The sequence below is a fragment of the Sceloporus undulatus genome, chromosome 1 (assembly GCF_019175285.1).
Source record: "Sceloporus undulatus isolate JIND9_A2432 ecotype Alabama chromosome 1, SceUnd_v1.1, whole genome shotgun sequence".
In the NCBI taxonomy this organism is placed as follows: domain Eukaryota; kingdom Metazoa; phylum Chordata; class Lepidosauria; order Squamata; family Phrynosomatidae; genus Sceloporus; species Sceloporus undulatus.
The window spans coordinates 7,777,778-7,802,152 of NC_056522.1; the positions used below are offsets into that span (position 1 = coordinate 7,777,778).

Sequence of the window (24,375 nt, forward strand, 5' to 3'; positions counted from 1 at the left end):
CCTCCTCTTGCTGCTGATGCAGCTGCTGCAAAAGCCCCGCCTGACCCTGCAGCGCCTGACTAGTCCCCACGTGACCTTGCGCCTGGGGAAAGAAAGGGGGCCTTTTGGGGGGGGCAGCAGAGGAAGGCCCTTTTTTTGGGGGGGACCTTTTGCTAAAGGCTGCCCAGGGAGACCCCTGTCACTTCACTTGCAATACTTTGGCCTTAATTTAAAAAAACAAACAAACATATGGGAGTTTGTTGTGAGTGCACTTTGAACAATTTGAAAACAAAATTCTGTGTGTCTGATATATATATATATATATATATATATATATATATATATATATATATATATATGGGTTTGCTGTACTGTGCTTTGAAAAGTTTCAAAGCAAATGTAAAAATTAGGTTTTTGTGTTTTTTGGGGGCACGTGGCCGCTGTGTTCTGGGAGAATGTATTCCTGCCGTTTTGCCTACACTTGTGGCTGCCATCTTCAGAGAATGCCACAATTAAAAAAATGTGTATATATGTGTGTGTGTGTATACAAATGTATGTAAATACATATACAGTGTGTGCGGGTATTTGTTGTTGTTAACTGGCCTGGAGTCTGTCTTGGCCCATAGGGACACTGCGGATGAGACGTCTCCAAGATCTTCTGTCCTCCACGGTTCTGCTTAGTTCCTGCAAAGTCATATCCATGACCTCCCTAATAGAGTCCATCCATCCATCATGCAGCCTTCTCCACCTTTCAATGAGTCCTTCTTTCTCATGATGGGTCCAAAGTACGATGTGGCAACCTCATGGGCAAAACCGTGGGGTCGCGACCCTCTCTCAGGATAGCAATGCTCATCAAGATTGAAACGTGGCAGTTCTACTGGCAAACCATAGGACTTCGACTTTCTCTTGAGATGACAATGCTTTATCCATAACTAGATAGATAAGTCCATGCTGACTTAGCTGGTCTTCACATCCTGCTTCCACTGCAGAAAAGGGCACGTAACCTAGCAAATGATTGTAAGACAAATAACGGACTAATGTAAGCTAAATGACAATAAAAGGCCCAGCCAGAAACCTGGCTGGAGGAGGCAAGCTTGTGAGGAAGCTTGTGCACCCCATTCCTGTCTCTGCGTCTCCTTGCCGCGACAGCTGGTGACCCCGACGTGATCCAGAAAAGGCCCGACGTGATCCAGAAAAGGCCCGACGTGATACAGAGAAGGTGGCTACGGCCCAGCTCACTTGACTGGAACAGTCTGCGCGCACATCCTCTACAGGATCCCGTGAGTATGGGAGGAACGTTGTCCACCGAGCAAAGGTCTCACGCTAGGGAGCTATATGAGATAGTTAAGCGGCTGTCAGGGGATAGGCAAATCACCCAAAGAGACATAGAAAATCTGATAGCAGAGATTTCATGCCAGTGTCCCTGGTACCCAGAGAAGGGAAGACTCTCTGCGGAGGAATGGGAAAAGATAGGCAATCATTTAAAGGCTGAACCTCGTGCTGCGGCACCACACCTGATTGCCTGGCAGGTAGTAAACATGGCCGTGAGACGGTTAAGCCAATCCACAACCCCCAAATCCTGCCTTCAACCCTCCGCTCCTTTAGCCTCGTTAATTCATCCTCCAGGAGATCCACCAGGTTTTTCAATGCCAGTGATTGCACCACCCTTGCCACCTGTAAAGCCCCGGCTGGGAGCGGTAGAGGCAGGAATAGCTGAGGCAAAAACGGCATTAGACACAGAACCCCCTTCCTCATATGTGGCTCCTGTAATTCATCCTCCCAAGGAGCTGGAGATAGGTAAAGATCCCTCAGCTCCATTGCCTAACAACAACCTACAACACCCTTCAGGGGCAGCTATGTCTCCATTTCAAGAAATGGTTCAGCAGTGTAGAAGCTCTGACCCAACTGATTTAGATGATCTAGAATTGTTGACTGCATATCCCATCTCTCAGACACAGGATCACAATAGTGGAGCAGTTTATGAAAAGAGCCCACTGCTATATGCAGTAACGAAAGAACTACAGCAAGCTATTAAGGATACAGGAGTAGAAAGTAATGATGTTAAGGGTATGTTAGAAGGTAGCAATAGTGAAGGACAATACACTGCAGAACAACTGGCGGGAGTAAATAACTTTGACACAATTCAGCAACAGACAGTGCTACCTCGAGAGGTCCTAGCAATATCTTCTGATTGTGCATTCTTGGCCTCTCAGAAAATATCGCCTTCTGGTCAGCCTAAAAAAGGTTTTGCTACCTTAAGACAAGGGTCTGTTGAACCGAGCTGTGACACTGTTAATCAGTTGCAAGCAGCTTTAGCACAGCAAGTTGATAATTCTGAAGTGGCCAGAGATTTGTTGATCAAGTTGGCAAAAGATAACAAAGACTGTCAGAAAGCTTTACAACCATTGATGGCATCTAGAAATCTTGCATTGGCAGATATGCTTAGAGTTTGCCAGGACATAGGCACTCAATCACATAAAATGAATCTCTCTGCAGCTGCCATGTCATTGGGTAATGAAAAGGAAGTGAAATGTTTTAATTCTGGACTAATAGGACTGGTTTCACCCAGATCATCTCCTTCAGAAAGAGGAATTTTTGTTACACCTAGTGCTATAGGTAATGATTATGTAGGAACAATTCAAATGCAGGTTTGGGTTAATCTGCCACAATTTTTGTCCTTAGATATGCCAGTGGCACAATTAGTTTTGTTACCATCTGCAGCCCCAAACTCAGCAGATATAGAACCTGGTGGTGTTGATGTACAGTGGATAAAACAGCCAGTTGCTAACCAGTGGCTCAGCCATATATTTGTGACTGCAGGTTTAAGTTTCACAGGACTTTTACACACAGGAGCGGACGTGACTGTGATGCAAACACAGAAGTGGCCAATAAATTGGAAGGCTGATTCTGTGCCTCAGGTCTGGGTCATTGGTGGCCCACAAACATCTCGACAAAGCTGTAAGTGGCTCAAGGGGTACTAAGACCAACAGTGTGTGACAAATAAATGTTACTCAATATCCTCCATTCCATCTATCTTCCTCCTTCCGTATTTTGGGAATCCCTATGGATGCACAGGTCTTGCAGATAAAGAGAACATAAAATTTTGTGGAATAAAACAGGAGAGTGTGCTTGGAAAAACTAGGCTTTCCAGTCAGCAAGAGCTCTATGTCTCATTCTTTTAGTGGTCAGCTCAGTCTGCCCTTTTCTTCTTGATGTGTTTGATTTGCCCAGGCTTGGCTGGAGAATTGCAACAGATAAAGGCCAGCATGGTTGTTGTAGATCCTATCAATTGTTGCTTGTATCTGTTAATTTCCTTGTTTGTTTGGCTGATTGTGAATTGCAAATCTAAAGACAGCTCTCTTCTTTTAGTCCAAAGGTCTTTGCTGCATTGGTTTTCCGATAGGGTTTAATTCCTGTTCTCAAGTGTCTTTTCCTTTCTGTTAAGCCTCACTTTGGTCAGCACAGTCTATCCGCAAAAACTGTCTTGGCTAAAGTAGGAAAAAAGTTTGTCTAGGTTGCTTTGTGTCCTCATGGCTAAAGGACTACATATCCCATCTACCTAAATTGTGGTACATGTTTAGAAATAGATTCTAGTCTAGACTCTTGCATCTAGAAATTGTTCATTTGTCTGTTTGTTAATGTGTTTGGATTTGTGCTACACTTTTGCAATACATAAGTCTGAATTTCTTGTACTCTTCTTCCATTTGTGTTGTTTTGCTTCCTTCTTTCATACATTGTTTCCTAGAGAGAGAGATTCTCTTACCAGCACAGCCTATCTGTCTCTCTTACTCTTCATCTGGGTTAGCTATAGTGGGATTACTTGGGGGGGGAGAACCCCTCCTTCTCCTCTGCCTCGTCCTTTTTGTTTTTGAGTTTAATCCTGTACTCCATAGGTCTGCTTGCAGAAAAGGATTTGCTAAAATAGATTTCCTCATTTTTGCTAAAATTGGTATCCTACCTTCTTTATCAAAGTCTGCTATTGCCATTCTTCTATGTTCTTCCCTATGGATAGCCCTCTCTGTTTAAAGTTCAAAAACGGGGGAGACATTCTTTTTCTCTCTCCTATCCACTATTTTCCTATGTTCCTAACAATTTTTCTTTGTTCTCTTCTGTGAGAAGGTAAGGCTATACAGCCTCACTATTGCCCTTTGTCTCGTCTAAGTGTTGCTTCCTCTGCTTCTGTCTTTTCATACTCTTCACATGCTCAGAGAACAATGCAAGTTCAGTTTGTTCACAATGCCATCTGTCTTTTCTGAGCTCTCCAGTTCTCAAAGTAAAAGGCACATGCCTTACATTTTCTTTTTAATCTTAGAGGTGGTACACCTTCTCAATTAAAATGGTGCAAATATCCCAAATTCCTTTCTTGAATTTTATCTATGCCCAGAAGTTAATGAGACATAAAATCCCCCCTTTCTCCTTTTTAATGACCCCAATAGCCTTCTTCTACAAACAAAAAAGGGGGAATGCACCCCGCCAATAAACACAAAAAGGTTGTGAACCGGGCCATATCTGTTGTATTTGATTTGCCTGGAATAATTTAATTGCACTGTCTGATTATTTATTTCCAACACAGAAACATTTTCTTCATTTTCCCTGCTGCTGTGGCCCTTGGTGTGATATTGACAGTTTCCAGAGACAGCGGAAAGGACCAGCAACCCCCGTCACTTGGGGAAGAGGTTGTGCAGCAGTGTCAACCCCAATAGGCACAGTATGGACATCAGCCAAGTATCTTAAACCTACACATGGCATCAAGGCCTTCAGAACCTAATATTTCAATCCAATCAACCATTTCACATGATGCTAAACGATGAACAACATGAACTTAGAGATGCCATTCTAGACAATGGAGCAGCCATAGACTATTTACTTTTACTATGTGAAGAAATCAAAAATATGTGCTGTATTAACCCATAATTCTATGTTAACTGTTGTACTTGGTTTATTATGTTTGACCAGTGGAGCCCCTTCAGACCAGTGGTATCAAAGGGGAGATCAAAATGTTTGGGAAAAGAGATTTTGTTTATATATATCCATATTTTGTTGCCACCTGGATAGTCTTTTAATTGTAACTGTCAAACTTATAATTCTATACCTGCCAATGTGTCTGATGGTACCCAGTGCTGTCTGAGTAGGCTTGTTCCTGTTCTCCAACACCCTTCTATCTTGGATGTTTTCAGGTCTCAAAGAGCAGTGACACTCACCTCTGACTATGACTCTACAATATACCTCCATAGCCCAACTGAATACTTTTGCTGTGTGAAGACGTCAAGATATGTGTTGCCTCATATTGTCAGATAACTCTTGTTCCATTAATAATTTGATTGAAGAACTACATGATTTACCTGACTCAGGTCCACCAAAACCTTGGATATTCTGGATTATGAAGCTGATTGATTTACTATTTGCCAGACCTTCATTGGCTGAAACAACTTCTTGTATATGGCATTGTCACTTTTGTATTATGATCCTATTTTGCTGTTTCATCCAATGTATCCCAGCCTTATGCGCTATGTCTTCGCGAAGGGTAATGACGGCCGCAGAAAAGCAGCGGTTCGCAGGATATGTATACCAGCTCATAAAAAACAAAAAAGAGGGAGATGTGGCAACCTCATGGGCAAAACCGTGGGGTCGCGACCCTCTCTCAGGATAGCAATGCTCATCAAGATTGAAACGTGGCAGTTCTACTGGCAAACCATAGGACTTCGACTTTCTCTTGAGATGACAATGCTTTATCCATAACTAGATAGATAAGTCCATGCTGACTTAGCTGGTCTTCACATCCTGCTTCCACTGCAGAAAAGGGCACGTAACCTAGCAAATGATTGTAAGACAAATAACGGACTAATGTAAGCTAAATGACAATAAAAGGCCCAGCCAGAAACCTGGCTGGAGGAGGCAAGCTTGTGAGGAAGCTTGTGCACCCCATTCCTGTCTCTGCGTCTCCTTGCCGCGACAGTACGACAGCCTCAGTTTGGCCATCTTGGCTTCCAGGGAGATTTCTGGCTTGATCTGCTTAGGGCCCATGTGTTTGTCCTTTTGGCTGTCCATGGCATCCTCAGCACTCTTCTCCGTGACTTGATTGTCCTCCTGTCTTCTTTCTTCACTGTCCAGCTTCCCCGTTCATACATGGCTATAGGGAATACAATGCCTTCTTTGATTCTAACTTTTGTGCTCGGTTGTATATCTTTGCATTTTTTTCCTAGTTCTTTCATAGCTGCTCTCCCCATTCTTAATCTCTTGCTTTCCTGACCCAGATAGGGGAATTCTTTTACTATTTCTAGTTCTTCATTGTCTAGGTTGAATTTGTGAAGGTCCTCTGTGGTCATTATTTTTGTTTTCTTTATGTTCAACAGGAGGCCTGCCTTTGCACTTTCTACCTTGATCTTCATTTGCTGTACTGTACTTTGAAAAAATGGTGCCATAACACACTACATTTCCCAGAATTCCACAGCTTTGAGCCATGGCAGCTAAAGTGGGGAAACCTGGATTATTTCTGCAGTGTTCATGTAGCCAGACATGGCAGTTAAATTGGAATCAAACTACTTTAATTCTGCAGTATGGCTACATCCTAAAAACAGTTGGAGCAACACAGATGTCAAGAAAGAGTGTGTGCCATGAAGTAGGAGCCGCTATAGTGAGTGCCCTCCTCTGACCAACTGCGTTGTGGATCTCAGGAGCATCTGGGAATGGCAAGAAGGTCTTGCTGAATGACCTCATGGTGTCCTCAAGGAGAAGACAGCTAACCCAGTCCCAGGTTCTTTTATGGCTTTATTCTGTTGGTGTCATATGAGGTTATGGCAGTCCTAGAAATAAGGGACCTCCAAGATCACTGATCACCTACAGAGCCAGGGCAGCCATGGTGTCCTTGACTGAATCAATCCACCTGTAATCTGCTCGTCTTCTTTTCTTGCAGCCTTCTACTTTACCAAGCATTCTTGCCTTTTCTAATGAATTGTTATTGTCGTTAACCTCCCTCAAGTGTAGACCTCTACTCATGGTGACCCTGTGGATGAGACATCTCCAAGACCGCCTGTCCTCCGCTGCTCTGCTCAGGTCTTGCAAACTCATGCTGTGCTATGGAATTCTGGGGGTTGCATTTCTGTGAGCTACTTAGCCTTCTCTGTCAGAGAGCTCAGGTGCCACAAAAGACTACAGGTCCCAAGATTCCATAGGATGGAGACATGACAGTTACAGCAGTGTCAAACTGGGTTAATTCTGCAGGGTGGCAGCAGCCCCAGACAAGAGAGCAAGCATGGTGTAGTCGTTTGAGGGCTGGATCAGGACTCTGGGAGACTTGGGTTCAAATCCCCAGTCAGCCATGGAAACCCACTGGGTCACTTTCCTCATCCTCAAGGATGGCAATGGTAGGCCACTGGATAAATCTTGCAAAGGAGCCCCTTAGAATACAGTTGAGTGTACACAACAATATTTTGAGAACAATTATCATCATCATCATCGTTGTCATTGTCATTTCTTATCTGCCTGTCCCCATGGATTGAGGAGGGGAACAACAATGAACATATAAACAATATCAGTTAAAACGCATCAGTTAAAATACACATCAATTTAAAATGTCAAATCAGATATACACATTAAAAAAAAAAATCCACATTTAAAATTCACAGTTTGAAAATCATCTGAATAAGTCTGCCGGAAGAGACTAGTCTTCAATGCTGTTTTAAATTTGGACAGAATATTCATCTGTCGAAACTGTTCTGACAGGTTTACCCCTCTCTGGCCTACAGCATGGAGCCTAATTCTTGGGTTTTAAAAATTATTATTATTATTATTATTATTATTATTCAACTTTGCTTTCTGAAAAGTGTCTGTGACAAAGACTTACGGAGAACCCCAAAGCTTGCTCTTGATCTTGTGACATTTTGTTTGATCCTAACCACGGTATTGTCCAATTGTGAATATCTGCAATTCCCTAATACACATAGAAGAAGGGGAACATCTTCTCCCTGCTGCTATCTTTTAAGCACCAGCTTCAATCTGGCCTGAGTTTTGAAGGACAGTGCTTTGTTACACTTGCCTTTGAAAGCTGTTTCCTATTGTACTTTTTTGTTCTTTTGGAATTGTATTGTTTGACTTCTTTTGATCTTTGTTTGTTGATCTGAATCTGATTTTGGATCTTACTCTGGCCTGACTTTCTGTTTGGAAAGACCTTGAGGAGAAATTGATAGAAAGGTTGAAGAGGTGGAGGGAGGAACATAGAAGCAGATTAATTAAATAAAACAGGTTTGCCTTTCTTGCATTTCTTAAGCTTAAAGCCTGTAGAAGTTACAGGACAGCAAGCCCAGGAGAGCCATTTTTACAATATTTTTCACGACCTGGAAATCTCTTTCTAAGACCGCTTCTAAAATGGCAAAATCCAGAAACAGAGGCCTTGTGGGGGACGCTTTAAAATAATTTTTATTAAACATAATACATTGTTATACATACATGGATGTACAGTATATAGATAATAACATTTTCAACATCATTAAATCCCCTATCACTCTTCTTCTATTACGATCATCGCATGAATGGATTTGGTGACTCCTCAAAACAATAAGTTTTCTTCTATTTAAATGCTATTACTGTTATTCCACATCTTTCTATGGTCCAAAACACACTGCAGAAATCCTCCAGTTTGAGACCGCTTTAACTGCCCTGGTTCAGTGCTAGGAATTATTGTGGCATCAGAGCACTCTGACAAATAATAATAATAATAATAATAATAAAATTTTATTTCTATACCGCTGTTCCAAGGATCACAGCGGTGTACAACAAGGTGCGTTACAGACCGCCCAGAAGGGGCAGTCTCGCGCCACTGCCGGTTGCAGCATCCGGGAACCGCAACAGCCAAACGGTGCGGTTCCCGAATGCTGCAAAGAAGGAGAGTGAAAATTGTGCTCCTTCCTGCGTCTCGGAAGAGACGCCACAAGTGCTGAAGCGCACACTCACGGCGTCATTTCTGGGGTGCGATGTGCAGACACAGCACATCCGCTACGTCAAAATGGTGGCGGCCGTGTGGAACGGCCGCCGCCATTTCGTATGGACTCAGTCCGTGCTAGGGTTAGGGGTGTCTGGAAGAGACGCCCCTTTCTAACCCTAGCACGGACTGAGTCCGTCCTAGGGTGCCTGTCTGTAACGGGCCTAAATGTCTCACAAAACTACAGTTCCCAGAATTCCCTAGCATTGAGCCAGGGCAGTTGAAGTGGTATCAAACTGCGTTATTTCTGCAGTGTGGATGCTGTCTCTGTCAGCCCACTTTTTCAGCTGCTTTAAAAGTGGCCTAGTTTCTCTTTCCACTGTTAACCTCCACCCTCAGCTTACTTCAATAGCAGCAAACTGAGTTCAGGGTGCAAAAGTAATTTTTACTCAATTAACTCAGAGGGAAGGGAATCTTATCCTTCCCAGTAGACTCAGGCAAAAGCAAACTTCAGTCTTGCCTGGCTTGTCTGTTATTCCTCATTAAAATATTTCTCCATCTTGGTTACATTCTGATGTTGTGCATCTCCAAGCGATTCAGTTTTCAATGTGAAATGTTGGAGGGTATGGGATACACACATGTGACAAATAAATGACTAGTTACGTTTACCAAACAGACCTCTCTCTATACAAAATAGAGAATGAATATAAAATGAATCCAGTGCAAAAGAGGGGAGCAAAAATTCTCCAAAGGGTTCAACTCTCTTGCAAGTGGCTTGAATAGAGATAAAGGCTTGTTATCACATTAAATATGTTAATCGATTGATCTATTCTATACTGTCTGCCACCCATAAAAATCTGTTTGTTTAATGACAGTTAATTACTTTCAAGGAAACTTTCAGGTTGTCTTTTTTACATTTCAAGTCATACACATCACAGTGATTGTAATCATCACCACCTACCTAAAGCTTATGTAACTTTAAAGGGGATGGTAAAGACACTGAGGGCCTGAACAGACAGGCAAAATAAAGCTGCTTCCGGTCACTTTAGAGGTGTGCTGTTTAAAGGACAAATGCATCTTAAGAGGCCGGAAGCCGCGCCAAAACCATGCTTCAGTCTTAAGGACTGGAGCGCAGCTTTGGCATAGCTTCTGGCCTCTTAAGATGCATGTGCCCTTTAAATAGCATACCTCCAAAGTGACCTGAAGCAGCTTTATTTTGGCCAGTCTGTTCGGGCCCTGTAATAGTTAAAAAGGTTTTCTATATCTATGGCTGCATCCACTCTGCAGAAATAATCCTCTTTGACACCAGTTTAACTGCCAGGGCTCTATGCTATGGAATTCTGGGAAGTGTAGTTTGTTGTGGCACCAGAGGGGAGCTCTGCAATGTAATGCGATTTCACAGCATTGAGCCATGGCAGTTAAAATGGTATCAAACCACATTATTCAGCCCAAGTCTCAGTCATTAATCAGAAGGGAGAATTCACAAGGAAGATGAGATCTAGAAGGGCAACTATGAAGGAACTAGATAAGATCCTCAAGTGCAAAGATATCTCGTTAAATTCCAGAGGTGCAAATATCCATGCTGTTATTTTTTCTGATTTCTACATATGATTGTGAAAGCTGGACAGCAAAGAGTTAACATGAGGAAAATCAATTAATTTCAAATATGCATTTCAAATGGATTGATTAAATTAAGGAAGCCACCCCAGCTCTGACTGCAAGACCTGAGCAGGGCTATTGAAGATTTCTCATTCACAAGGACTCTATAAGTTGTAGCTAACTTGACGGCAAATAACAACAGGGAGCATAGTGTAGTGGTTTGAGTGTTGGACTACAACAGGATTCTGCAAAGTCACTCAGCCATGGAAGCCCACTGGGTGACCTTGGGTAGGTCACACTCTCTCAGCCTCAGAGGAAGGCAAAAGCACTCCTGCTCTGAATAAATTGTCCAGAAAACCCTGTGATAGGTTTGCCTTAGGATCACCATATGCAGGTAATGACTTGACACAACAGCAACAAGTAGTAACAACAACAGTGTTGGACTACGACTCTGAAGATTAGGGTTTGGTTCCTAGGTCAGTCATGGAAACCCACTGGACTGACTTACAAATTGAACAATGGATTCAGAGGATCTACTCTAGTTGGGAAATCCAGTGTGGTGTAGTGGTTTGAGCACTGAATTCTGGAGGCAAGTGTTTGAATCCCAGCTCAGCCATAGAAACCCATTGGGTGACCTTGGGCAAGTCACACACTCTAAGCTTCAGGGGAAGGCAATGGCAAACCTCCTCTGACCAAATCTTGCCAAGAGATCCCTGTGATAGGGTCTCCATAAATTGGAGGCAACTTGAAGGCTCACAACAACAGCAACAACCCACTGAATCATGTATATAATAAACTGCTGACAGACTCCATTCCACATATTTGTTTTAAGGGAGCTGCAGTCAATGAAAGGGTATGGTATAATAGTATAGTATTGGTCTTTAATATAGTGGGGCAACTGTGGTGGGTCTGGGGACCATTTGTATGTCCCTGGATGCTTGCTGTGGGTGTGCATGGATGCATGCATGCATGCATGAATATCTGGAAGTAACCACTTATGCTTCTGAAAAGCTTGGCAAGAATCTTGTTTGTTAATCCCAAGTAGAATTGTTATTGTGTGCTTTCAAGTCATTTCCAACTTATGGTGACTCTAAGACCAACCTATTGTGGGGTTTTCTTGGCAAGTTTCTTCAGATAGGGTTTGCCTTTGCCATCCTCTGAGGCTGAGAGAATGGGACTTGCCCAAGGTCATCCAGTGGGTTTACATGGCCAAGCTAGGATTTGAACCATGGAGTCCAGAGCCACAATCCAGCATTCAAACCATTACATCGCACTGGCTTTTCCAACTAGAATAGCTCCTTGGAATCCGTTCAACTGTGAGACAACATGTACGTCAATCCAACAGATTCCACGGTCCTGCTCTAGCTGAACTAGCCATAGGATTTAGATCATCTGCTTAGCCTGTTCTGAATCATTAGCTACTTGTGTGTGTTGCTTTTCCATACCCTCCAACTGTCTCAATTTGGCAGTGACAATCCTCATTAACCCTCTGTCATCTCACATTCCCAACTCCATTTAAGATGCCTTCAATCTTTCCTTTTCTCCCACTTTCTCTCTTTGTCTTTAGCTTACTTCCATTGCTGCAAATTGAGATCAAATTGCAAAAGTTTGCAGTTAATTCAGGGGGAGGAGAGAGCATAGAAAAGGGCAGCATCACACTCTTTCCAGGAGGCTCAGGCAAAAGCAAACTGCTGCACCCTCTCCTGGCTTGTCCTCCCTGATTCTTAGCTTTTGCCATCTTGATCACACTCGGATGTTGCTTGGCCACATGTGCTCCACTTTTTATCTGTGAAATGTTGGATGGCTCATTATTTGCTTAATGAGACAACACACTGTGTATATGATTTAAAGTGGCTGCAGTCAATGAAAGGGTATGACATAATAACATTTGTTAGTCTTTAACATAGTGGGGGACAACTTTGGTGGGTCTGGAAGTTACTTTTATGGAGTGCCGTAAATGAAAAAAGGAAGTATCTTGTCCTTCTCAGTAGGCTCAGGCAAAAGGAAATTGCTGCACTCTCTCCTAGCTTGGCTGTTCTTCCTCATTAATAAAATGTGTTGTCTTGGCCATATTCTGATGTCCCTTGACCACATGTGTCCTGGTTTCCCTCTGTGAATTGTTAGAAGGTTTTTGAAAAAATGGTTAAGGCCATAGAATCATAGAGTTGGAAGAGACGCCAAAGGCCATCCAGTCCAGACCCCTGCCATGCAGGAATACACAATCAAAGCCCCCCCCCCCGTGTATGATCACCCAGCCTCTATTTCAAAATTTCAAAAGAAGGAGACCACCATATTCCAAGGCAGCATCCTCTACTATCCAACAGCTCTTTCTCTCAGGAAGGTCACCTTAAAGTTGACTTGGCTGGCTGAGATGTTGAAACATCTGCCTTTTCTCTGATTGCTGATAGACCTGCTCCTCTCCACTTTATCCTCCCAACTTGGTTGAATGGTGAATCCGCATATAGGTCAATCCAACTGATCCCATGGCTCTGGTGTGGTCAAGACTAAACAGTAATAGGATTTAGGCCATGGTAATTTTTTCCAGAGCTAAACTGGGGGAGGGAGTCCCTTGCAACTTTATTTGGAAGGAGCAAGCTTGTTTTCTGCTGCCCCAGAGACTAGGGAGTTAATTATACGGGAGCAATTTCTCTTTATTTCAAATGAAAAGAAAGCAGGGCCAAAATGCATTCATGTGAATTCGCTAGTTCAGGGAATTTACATGAATTCGAATTGCATTCGAACTGACTTCCCATTGCCCGAAAACAGCTTGCCATTGCCCAAAATTGCGTGTGGTAGTCTTTCACACAATAACGTTAAACCCCATGATTGCGTTTGGAATGCCATTGGATTATACTTCCAATTTCCCTTGTCTGATAACATCCTAGGACACAGAACAATGGATACAAGCTACAGGAAAAGAGATTCCACCTCAAGAACTTCCTGTTCAACTATAGAAGACACCACCTTGATAGTTGGTGGAGATTCCTTCTCAGGAGGGAAGGAAGAAAGGCTTAAACAAAGATTGGGTGGCCATCTGTCAGGAGTGCATTGACTGTGTCTTCCTGCATGACAGTCTGGGGTTGGAGTGGATGGCCTTTGGAGGTGTCTTCCAACTCTATGATTCTAAGATGAATTATTGCTACTGGCAGCCCAAATTAAGGAAATTCGCTTTTTTTTTTTAGTTGAGGGGAGTAAAAATGGCCTGGAGGGGTTAAGGGCCAGAAAAACAGCTTTCAGGAATGCACTTTGCCCATCCTTTCTTCAGGATGTCACGAGACCCTGTGTAGCGCAGCGTTTATTAGGATAGATTAACCTGGCTATGGCCATCACATGCCCAAAAGAGCTTTGCTCCACTAGCACTGTGTCAGCTGCCTTCCTTACCACTTCTGGTCAGACTGGAATTTCGTCTTCTCAGCCAGAGGAGGAGGAAGTATTGCAATGTGCAGTTAAAACAACAACAGCATAATAACTTTGTAACTAGCATTTTTGTTTCCCTCTTCTCTAAAAGAGGAATGTTGTGGGTGATGGGGGAAGGATTATAGCTTCAATGGCTGTTTTTAAAGATGAGGCTGCTTCCCATAGAAAGGAAGGGGCACTTTGCTCATGCTCAGACTAGGCACTTTACATTTAGATCATAGTAAGGAGAACAAAATTTTCCAGGAGTGCAGTGTAAAGCAGTAGGAAAAGAGGGAGACCACATCACACAGGGGCTGCCCTAAATTTGCAAGACTCAAGCAGGGAACTGGATGATGGGCCATTGAAGGTCTCTCATTTGATGGCAAAGAATAACAAAAGAAAAAGTTGGAAGGGCCAGAAATTTCCCAATTCATTTATGTTGCAGTGGGCAACAGTAGTCGGTCTGGCTGCAAATTTTCTGCCCCGGGGTCTTCTGGGAGGCCACAAGGAGAGCCAAAAATGCTAAATAAATTCTGGAAGTGGTAGGAAGTTGTGGGAAATGGCTCTTTTTAAAAAAAAAATCATGGACCATAAGAGATGAGGGTAAGGCTGCAGTCTAGAAGGTAAATTGCCCTTTCTGGAGGCTCCTTTGTTGTTATCTGCCTTGAAGTAATTTCCAACCTATGGCAACCTTAAGCTGAAGCTATCATGGGGTTCTCTTTGCAAGATTTGTTCAGAGGAGGCTTGCCACCACCGTCCTCTGGGGCTGAGAGAGTATGATTCACCCAAGGCCACCCAGTGCGTTTCCATGGCTAAGTGGGTGTTTCAGCCCTGGTCTCCAGAATAGTAGTCTAACACTCAGTGAGTGCAACACACACAATGGATGTGTGTGTCAGGGGTTCTCACCACATTGGGTGGCAGTACCAGAAGGGTTGACACTGGGCAGCAACAAGGCATTCCAAGGCCTCTCCCCCAGAAAAAAAGGCAAGACTCTTCTTGGGACCTTACCACACAGGGCACAGAAGTAGGGTCAGTTCGCATTGGTCGATGCGTATTCACATTATATCGCATCGTTCATTCACACCCGCGCTCTCTGAATATGCTCTGCCGATTCGTATTCACGTCTTATCGCATTGTTGTTTCACACCTGGGCGGCCTTCCGAATCGAGGTTTTGTGAATCGGCCAATGCGTATTCAGGCAGAGTGAGGCAAGTAAAGATTGGATTACCACACCAGCACAATACAATGTGTATTGGCCGATTCGCATCGGCAGCCTTGCGCATGCTCTGTGGGGCTCTGAACCGGGCGCAACATTTTTAACTTCCGGGGTGAAGAATGAGGTCACTGTTTAGCACGTAATATCGCGAGAATTGCTGCCTTTAGCCACTTACGGAATGGGTATGCACCATCTGTGTGTGTGTGTGTGTGTATATACACACACATAAATACATACATACATACTTATATATATACAAATAGTGGTACAGCCAAAAGTGTGATGCCTTTTTTATGTGTACACACACATTTGTCTGTATGAGTGTTAATACACACACACACACACACACACATATACAAAAACACACTGTGCCACAGCCAAAAGTGTGATGCCGTATTTATATGTGTACACACACATCTGTCTGCTTGAGTGTTTGTATATATATGTGTGTGTGTGTGTGTGTATACACACACACACACACATAGATATACACACATATACACATAGTGGTACTGCCAAGAGTGTGAAGCTGTATTTATATGTGTACACACACAGACTGTGGAGAAAGTGTAATGCTGCATGTATATGCTTACACACACATTTGTGTGTGTGTGTGTATGTGTATGTATATATACATACATACATATACATATATACACACATATACATATACATATATATATATACACACACACTCAAACTGTGGAACAGCCGAAAGTGTAATGCTGCATGTATATGCTTACACGCACATCTTTGTGTGTGTGTGTGTGTATATACACACACACACACACACACACACACACACATATATATATATACACACACATACAAACTGTGGAGCAGTCGAAAGTGTAATGCTGCATGTATATGCTTACACACACACGTGTGTGTGTGTGTGTGTGTGTGTACACATACATATACATATATACACACATATACATATACTCCCCCCCGACACAAAAGGTTTCTGCTTTATCTCGTTCAGTGGAAAAATCGCTCCCCAGCCCCGGCGGTTGTCCTGAAAAGGGAAAGGGCCAACGGAAGGAGAAGGGGGAAATTCCAACGCAGCATCATGGGAAATTTGTAACCCGGTGGTCTTCAGGAGAACCAGCAGATTGGATGTACACATCCAAAGCAGCAGAGGTTTCGCACTGGCCATCAATATGGATCCCGCCGATCCACTAATTTTGTGGACTTGCAAAATGGAGGAGCCGGCTGCCTTCAGTTCGGAACCCCACCGTGAATACGCATTGGCCAAAGCGTATTCACATTGTATCTCATTGGTCAATACGTATTCTGAGCTCAGAGGTGTGAAACACCAATGCGATATAATGCGAATACGCATCGACCAATGTGAACTGACCCTACTTCTGTGCCCTGTGTGGTAAGGTCCTTGGTGTGCCACTCCTCATTGTGGACTGAAGAAGGATGATGCCACAGAGCTTTCTCTTTGTTACCCTTCCCACAGTCTCACATTCGCAATCTATCTGGATCCTATCTGCCAAACTGTGGGCGGGGGGAGCAGTTTGCTGTGACCTCCTTCCTTCCTTCCTGATAGAGATCTTTTATAATTACAAAACTGCTTATGCTCAGTAGGATAGTGTCTAGGTCGAGGGAAGTCATAGTGCTACTCTATTCTGCTTTGGGCAGACATCACCTGGAATATTGTGTCCAGTTCTGGACACCACAGTTCAAGAAAGATATTGACAAGCTGGATCGTGTCCAGAGGAGGGCCACCAAAATGATGAAGTGTCTGGAAACCATGAAACCCTATGAAAAGTGGCTTAGGTGGGTTACAGACCACCAAAAAAAGGGTGGTCTGCCACAGACAAACCGCGCGGCTACCTCGCGCAGCAAAAAGAACCTGCAAAAAGTGGGTTCTTTTTGCGGCACGGTTATGACGCCACAAGGCACCAATGGCACACTTACGGCATCATAACTGCACCACGACATGCAGACGCTAAGCGTCCACCACATCAAAATGGCAGCACCCATGTGTACTGGGCACCTCCATTTTGACATACCCAGTACGTACTAGGGGTAAGGCCTGATTGGACACCGCGTCCTCAGCCAACCCCTAGTACGTACTGGGGATGGGCCAAAGGCCCATGTGTAAAGTGCCTTAGAGAGCTGGGCAAGTTTAGCCTGCAGAAGAGAAGGTTAAGAGGTGATGTGATGCTCTGTTTAAGTATTTGAAGGGATGTCATATTGAGGAAGGAGCAAGCTTGTTTTCTGCTGCTCCAGAGAATAGGGTACAGAGCAGTGTATGTAAGCTACAGGAAAAGAGATTCCACCTCAATGTTAGGAAGAGCTTCAAGATAGTAAGATCTGTTCAACAGTGGAACACACTGTCACTGATCATGGTGGAGTCTCCTTCTTTGGAGATTTTTAAGCAGAGACTGGATGGCCATCTGTCAGGGGGTACTTTGATTGTTTATTCTTGCATGGCAGGGGGTTGGACTGGATGGCCCTGGGGGTTCTCTTCCAATTCTAAGTCTATATGATTCTAAGGGGGTCTGTCCCATCTTTGCTGTCAGCTGGGCAAGGAGTCAGTGGCAAGATGCTGTGTTCCTCAGGGTGACCCTCCTCACCATTTGCACCCCCATTTCAGGAAGTCCATGTCACTGACACCATGAGTTACTCCCTTGGGTGGCACCAGCCCCAGTGATGCCACTGCTAGCACTCATTTGGAAAGCAGCCTGGTCCGTAGAAATGGAAACAGAAGTTTTTCATGCAACTGACTTTAATTCAGCGCCATGGGAGTGACTTTCAAGGAAACATGTGCAGCATTGTGCTGCTAGGCTCATTTGGTACACACCAGCCATGGGGCTATTTCTGCCAACAACTATGACCTCTGTGAGTTTCTGCACAACTCTTGGAACAGGAATGAGATCATGATGATGCCATCAGTCTAACCTTCCTGGGTGGGAGCTGGCATTGGCTAAACAAATGGCATGGGAAGGAAAGTCAGAATCCCAAGAGTGTGCCATGCGGGTTGTACTCTTTTACCCCCAGATCACCAATTTCTTGGTATTTAATTGCATTTTCTTTTCTACTGAAATGGCAGCTGATTCTCGTTAAAGACTTGATGGAAATATGTTGTGCATTCAGCTTGCTCCTAAGTCATTCAATTTTGTGATAATATTTTTATCAAAACTCCATAATGGATTTACCAAAACTGGAATGCACAACCTACTGGGATCAACGTTTTCTAAGCTTGGAAAAAATTCCTTTTTGGGACACGAACTCACAGAGCCCGTTAGCCAGCACATACCCATCCCCAACACTGGGCTATAGTCTAATCTTTTTCCAAGTTTTGGAATTGAATCTTTAAGACTGGAACACATCACCTATTGGGCTGAACACTTTTTAAGCTTAAAAGAAAACTTACTTTTTGGACTACAGTTCTCAGAATCCCCAGTCAGCAGTGGTCTCTCATTCCAGGGGCTTTTTGGAGATATAGTCCAAAATTATCCAAGCTTTCGAATGGATTCTTAAGACTGGAACATCCCATCTTTTGCGTTTCATGCCCTCAGCACTGCTTTCAAGATGGGAATACTTTTACAACTCATCTGTGTATTTATTGTTGTGTGCCTTTCAAGTCATTTCAGCCTTATGACAACCCTAAGGCAGTCAACTTTAAGAGATTAATTGTTTCATGTTTTGCAACTGCCAGAACACAGCACCAGCAGATTCTAATTTTACAACAGGGCCCATCAATACATCTGGTGTCTCCCAGATATTTCAGATAATTGTTGTTTTTGTGCACATTCAACTTATTTCAGACTTATGGTGACCCAAAGGCAGGCCTATCATGGGGTTCTTTACCCAAGATTTGTTCGTTGGGGGGGTTGCCTTTGCCTCCCTCAGAGGCTAACAGACTGTGACTTGTCTAAGGCCGCCAGTGGAAAACAGCACCCAAGTAGTAGGTGAATAAAAAATAGTTTCCATCTTGTGAACTGCTTTACTCTGTTGGCACTAGGTTACCAGAGAAAAAACCAGAGAAATCTCCTGTGTATCTTTAACGGTTGTGTAGATGAGGGAATTTAAACCACTTCTGCTTATCACTTGCAACAAGCATGACAAGCCATACCTGCTGAAATTGCCTCCACTACACAACTGTTAAAGGTATAGCAGCACTCTCCAGTTCTCAATCTGGCAGTCCTATTTGGCATTCTCCTGCAACAGAGAAAAAGGCAATATCTGAAAGTTTGCAAAGTGATCAGTACAGTCCTCCTACTGAACGAATTTGCCAACCTCTGCAAGAAAAAAATCTATGATGGAAGACTGGTGGTTTGCTTAGCTGCTTCCTCTTGGGAACTATGGGAGGGATCAAGCCAGATGTCTGAGCCTCCTGCCTGTAACTATAAACCAGGATTCTGTGGAAGTGGAACACTTCAGTGCATCCCAATCTGGCCTTTCAAGAACTATTATAGTGGCAGGTCTACAACATCTTTCCTGATATTGGGCCCAAACAGACAGGCCAAAATAAAGCTGCTTCGGGTCACTTTGAAGTATGCTGTTTAAATGATACACGTATCTTAAGGAGCCAGAAGCTGTGCCAAAGCTGTGCTCCAGTCCTTAGGAGTGGAGTGCGCCTCTGGTGTGGCTTCTGGCCTCTTAGGATGCATGCATCATTTAAATAGCATACTTCCAAAGTGACCCGAAGCAGCTTTATTTTGGCCTGTCTGTTCGGGCCCATTGTTAGATTGCAACTCTCAGTATCCCTCATTGTTGGCTGGGTTTTCTTAGGTACGGTTTTGTTATTGTGTGCCTTCAAGTCATTTCTGATTTATGGTGACTCTAAAGCAAACCAGCATTGCATAATGGTTTGAGTATTTGTTCAGAGGAGGTTTTGCCTTTGCCTTCCTCTAAGGCTGAGAGATTGTGACTTGCCCAAGGCCACCCAGTGGGTTTCTATGGCCCAGTGGGAAATGAAACAACTACAGTACAGCATGCTGGCTCTCCTGGAGAATCGATCACATTGTGACAGAAACCGGTTTCAATCTTATGACCAGGGCTGCTGGGTGTTGCAGTGCATTAATATCTAGAGGACTGCACTTTGCCATTTTCCTTTCTAAGCAGTTCTTAGCAGAAGGATCATTTGCTTAATGTTTTTTGGCAGTATTTTTCCAGGATCTGTTGACGAATGGATGTAAACCTAAAGATGCCCTAAAAAGCTTTCTTTGCTTAAGGTCTGCAGACCAGAACCTCTGAGAAATGGCTTTTGCAGATTAGGACTTCTGTAAAAGGCTTTATTTTCTGGCCAGTCTGCCCCCAGCTTTGCACAAAAATTGGAATCTCCACATTTTCCCTCTTCAACAGACCAATGTCCAAGAATTTTGTGTGTAAAGAAGAGCATTTTTTCCTGGACCATCACACTCAAGAACCATAACCCTCTTCCAAAACAAAACAAGCCTTCAAAATGCAGCCATGCGAGAGGCATGTTGACAGTAGCCTTTCAAAACCTGAGCATGCAAGCAGAGAAAGCAAGCACAACCTAGTGTAAAAGTGTAGGGATGCAGTTTCATGAGCCATTATAGTATTAATTACAGATTGGGCTACATTGCTATCATTCACTTTTCATTTTTAGTCATTTTCTGGGTATATGAGAAGGTGCTGAGTCCTGAATGCACAGCTCTCCTTGCATAGTTTCTGTGATATTGCAGCAGCACATCTGACAGTGACTCAAAGGCTCAGCTAGTAGGTGACTTCCACCATCTGGTTTTCTTCAGTCACCAGAAGGTTGCTTCTGGCTAGCACACAAAAAGAAAATTATAATAGAATCATAGAGTTGGAGGAAACCCCAGGGGCCATGCAATCTTCTTCTGCCATGCAGGAATAAATCGAATCAGAGAATGTTAGAGTTGTGTGAGACTACAAGGGCCATCCAGGTCAAGACTGTTTTTATACCATACTTGTCATTTTTTCAAATTGTTTCTATGGTTCTGGAGATTTGCTAAGATTCCTTCTCCTTGCTCCAAGGACTGGAGAAAAGAATCCAAGCCCTTAGATCTGCATATCCTGTTGGAAACAAACTGGTAGGCAGTGGAGCTTTTATAGAGAAGGAATGGTGCTCCCATGATAAGAAGCCATTGAGTGCTGCATTCTCTACAGTTTTTTCCTGTTGTTGTTGTAGTTGTTGTCATGTGCCTTCAAGTTGTTTCCAACTTATGGCAACCTATCACAGGGATTTCCATAGCAAGTTTCCTCAGGGAGGGTTTCCCATGGCTATCCTCTGAGGCCGAGAGAGGGTGACTTGCTAAAGATCACTCCATAGGTTTCATGGCTCAGCACAGATTTGAACCCTGGTTTCCAGAGTCATAGTCCAGCACTCAAACTACTATGCCATGCTGGCTCCAATTTCCCTTTAAAACCTACTTAAACTGGTATCTCTCAGTCTCACATGATCTTGTGGCAGCAAAATCCACAGTTCAAGTGGGCACTATATGAAGAAGGACTTCCAAATCTCCCATGGATGACTCTGGGCTATTGTGGAATGTTGTGATCTCAAGGATTGCATTGCAACTAGCAGTATCAACACACAGATCAAAAAGGAAAATAAAGTTCTATGATGCATCATGGATTTTGCCTCCTAAAACAACTTCTCCTCCTCTGTTCTTCACCTGACTTGTTGCCTAAAACTGCACTATCATTGGTAACAGCTAAAAAAGGATTTCTTCCCATGCCTGTGGTTAACATTACTTGTGACATACCATCCTGATCTCAGTGCTGAGACAGCGGTCATGAGATCTAGCTGAAAAAGCACACATTGGACAGAAGAAAATGCAAATCATGCAACAAAACAACTTAGTAATCATAGCTATATTAAAAGCAATACCACTACACTATTACTATTATTACTAGTACTGGTGGCAAAGGTCTCTTAATGTGGCCTTTATGCCTTATATTAAATGTCTGGAGGATATATTTTGGCCCTATATTCAATTGATAGTTCCAATGAGAAATGTTGTTGTGTTATAGGCTGCTGCCATACTGGAGAATTAATCTACACTGCTATAACTGTCATGCCTCCATCCCTTAGAATCCTGGGATTTGTAGCTTGTGGTGGCACCAGAGGTCTCTGCCAGAGTAGGCTAAGTAGCTCATGAAACTACAAATCCCAGAATTCCATAGCATCAAGTCATAACACTTAAAGCAGAGTTAAAATGCATTAAATTTGCAGTATAGATACAGATATTTTTTCTCTCCAAGTCATTTCCAACAAGTTGTTGTTGTGTGCCTTCAAGTTGTTTCTGACTTATAGTAACCCTAAGGCAAATGTATCATATGTGAAGTCGAAAAACTCACAAAAAACTACAAATCTATCATAGTTTTCTTGGCACATTTCTTAAGAGGGAATTTGCCATTGTCATCCTCTGAGGTTGAGAGAGTGTGACTTGGCCCAGGTCTCCCAGTGGATTTCCATGGCCAAGCGGGGATTCAAACCCTGGCCTCCCATGTCCTGGCTCAGACCATTACACCACACTGGCCCATGCTGACTGTCTCACAGGGGCTTCTGGGCAACATTTGTTCAGAGCGGGTTTGTTATGGACTTCCTCTGAGGGTGAGAGAGTGTGACTTGCCCAAAGTCATCCTCCCAGTTTCTGTAGCTGAACAGGGATTTGAACCCTGTTCTCATAGAGTCCTAGCCCAGCACTCAAACCATTACACCACATTGGCTCAGTTGTCTTGGTGAGGTTTCTTCAGAAGAGGTATGCTATTGCCTTCCTCTGAGGCTGAGAGAGTGCGATTTGCCCAAAGTCGTCTACTGTACTGGGTTTCTTTGGCAGAGTGGAGATTCAAATCCTGATCTCCTGGAGTCCTAGTGCAATACCCATACTACTATACGACACTGGCTCTCTGCCAATGAGTACAGGAGCCTTAAAACCCGTGATTCCCAACCTTTTCTATGCCCCACATCCGTAGGAAATATTTGGTTAAAGCTTCCTCCAACAAAGTAATATCACATTTAAAAATGTATTGGTCTAATTTCTAACTTTTGAACCACATACAATACTGGGGGAGAACTCAATGAACTTAAACAAAAAAATAGGTTTTATCGCAGGGCATAAAATGCAAATCTAAATTGAGCAATTAGATTCTAATTTATTCTAAAAAAAAATGTAAGCAGAAAAATCAATCCCTATTGCAAACATAAAATGCAATGCCTTCTTTGCTCCTGCTGCTCTTTCATTATTGTGTCAAAATGTGGAACTTTCTTGCTGGCTGCGATCCACAGGTCTACCTGTAGATTCAGGCTGTTCAACATTTTGTCTTGACTGACAAAAGAGAACTGAATCCAGATTTGCACCAGTATCCTTGTGGCAACCTCAAATTCCATCTCGCACCCCAGATTGGGCACCTCAACCTTAAATCAAAGATGGGCCATGTGTGGGCAACTGGAAACTGAGTGCACTGTGTTATAAAATGTGATTCATATTTAAGAGGGAAAGTGGCAGGAAACTCCAATAGAATCACGTTTGATCTCGGAACAGGCAAGTTCTCTAAAGTGAAGGAAGTGATAAAAAGGAAGTTGAAATGAAAAACGAGGAGGCTCACATCCATCCAAAATTAGTTGGAACAGAGAAGTAGCTTTCGGCGTAGGAATCAATGAGGGCAACAGCCCTCACATAGGAATACTGTACACCAACCAAATTTTTTGCACAGTGCCCAAATTTCTTGCATTGCAGCAATTTAAAACTTCTGTTGAACATTTCCAAATACAGTTTAGGCCTCCAAAGAAAAGGAGATAGAATCCTAGAATTAGAAGCGACCTCGAGGGCCATCCAGTCCAACCCCTTGCCATGCAGGAACTCACAATCAAAGCAACCCCCCCCCCCCGCCGACAGATGGTCATCCAGCCTTCCTCCTGCCCATGCTCTGCAATGAGGGAGGAATCTAGGATATGCTGCTTTAACCGGCCCAAGTAGCTGGGACATTTTTTAGACCTTTTAATACATGATTTTCCTGGTTTTCTGGGACAAATGGCAAGCCTACATCGAAAGCTGCTGGGTGACCTTGGGCAAGTGACACTCTCAGCCCCAGAAAATCCCATAATAGGGTTTGCCTTAAGTTTGCCATGAATCAGAGATGACTTGAAGATACACAACAACAATGACCACCTCCAACTACACCCCTGAGGTCTTTAAAATCCTAGCAACAGACTCTCAGCCAGGATGGATACAACGAGTAGCAAAAAAGAATCCATTGTCCAAGAGGTTTCCAATAGGGCTGACAAGTAGCATTAGCAAGTAGAGTTAACAGG

At 43.4% G+C, this 24,375-nt stretch overlaps 1 long non-coding RNA gene across 1 annotated transcript; it reads left to right on the plus strand.

The window, feature by feature from the left end:
* The first annotated feature begins 792 nt into the window (after positions 1-792).
* Positions 793-5,471, plus strand: LOC121925410. Its single transcript, XR_006102877.1, has 2 exons — positions 793-1,259; positions 4,553-5,471. It is a non-coding gene; the product is annotated as an uncharacterized LOC121925410 (long non-coding RNA).
* Positions 5,472-24,375: the final 18,904 nt, after the last annotated feature.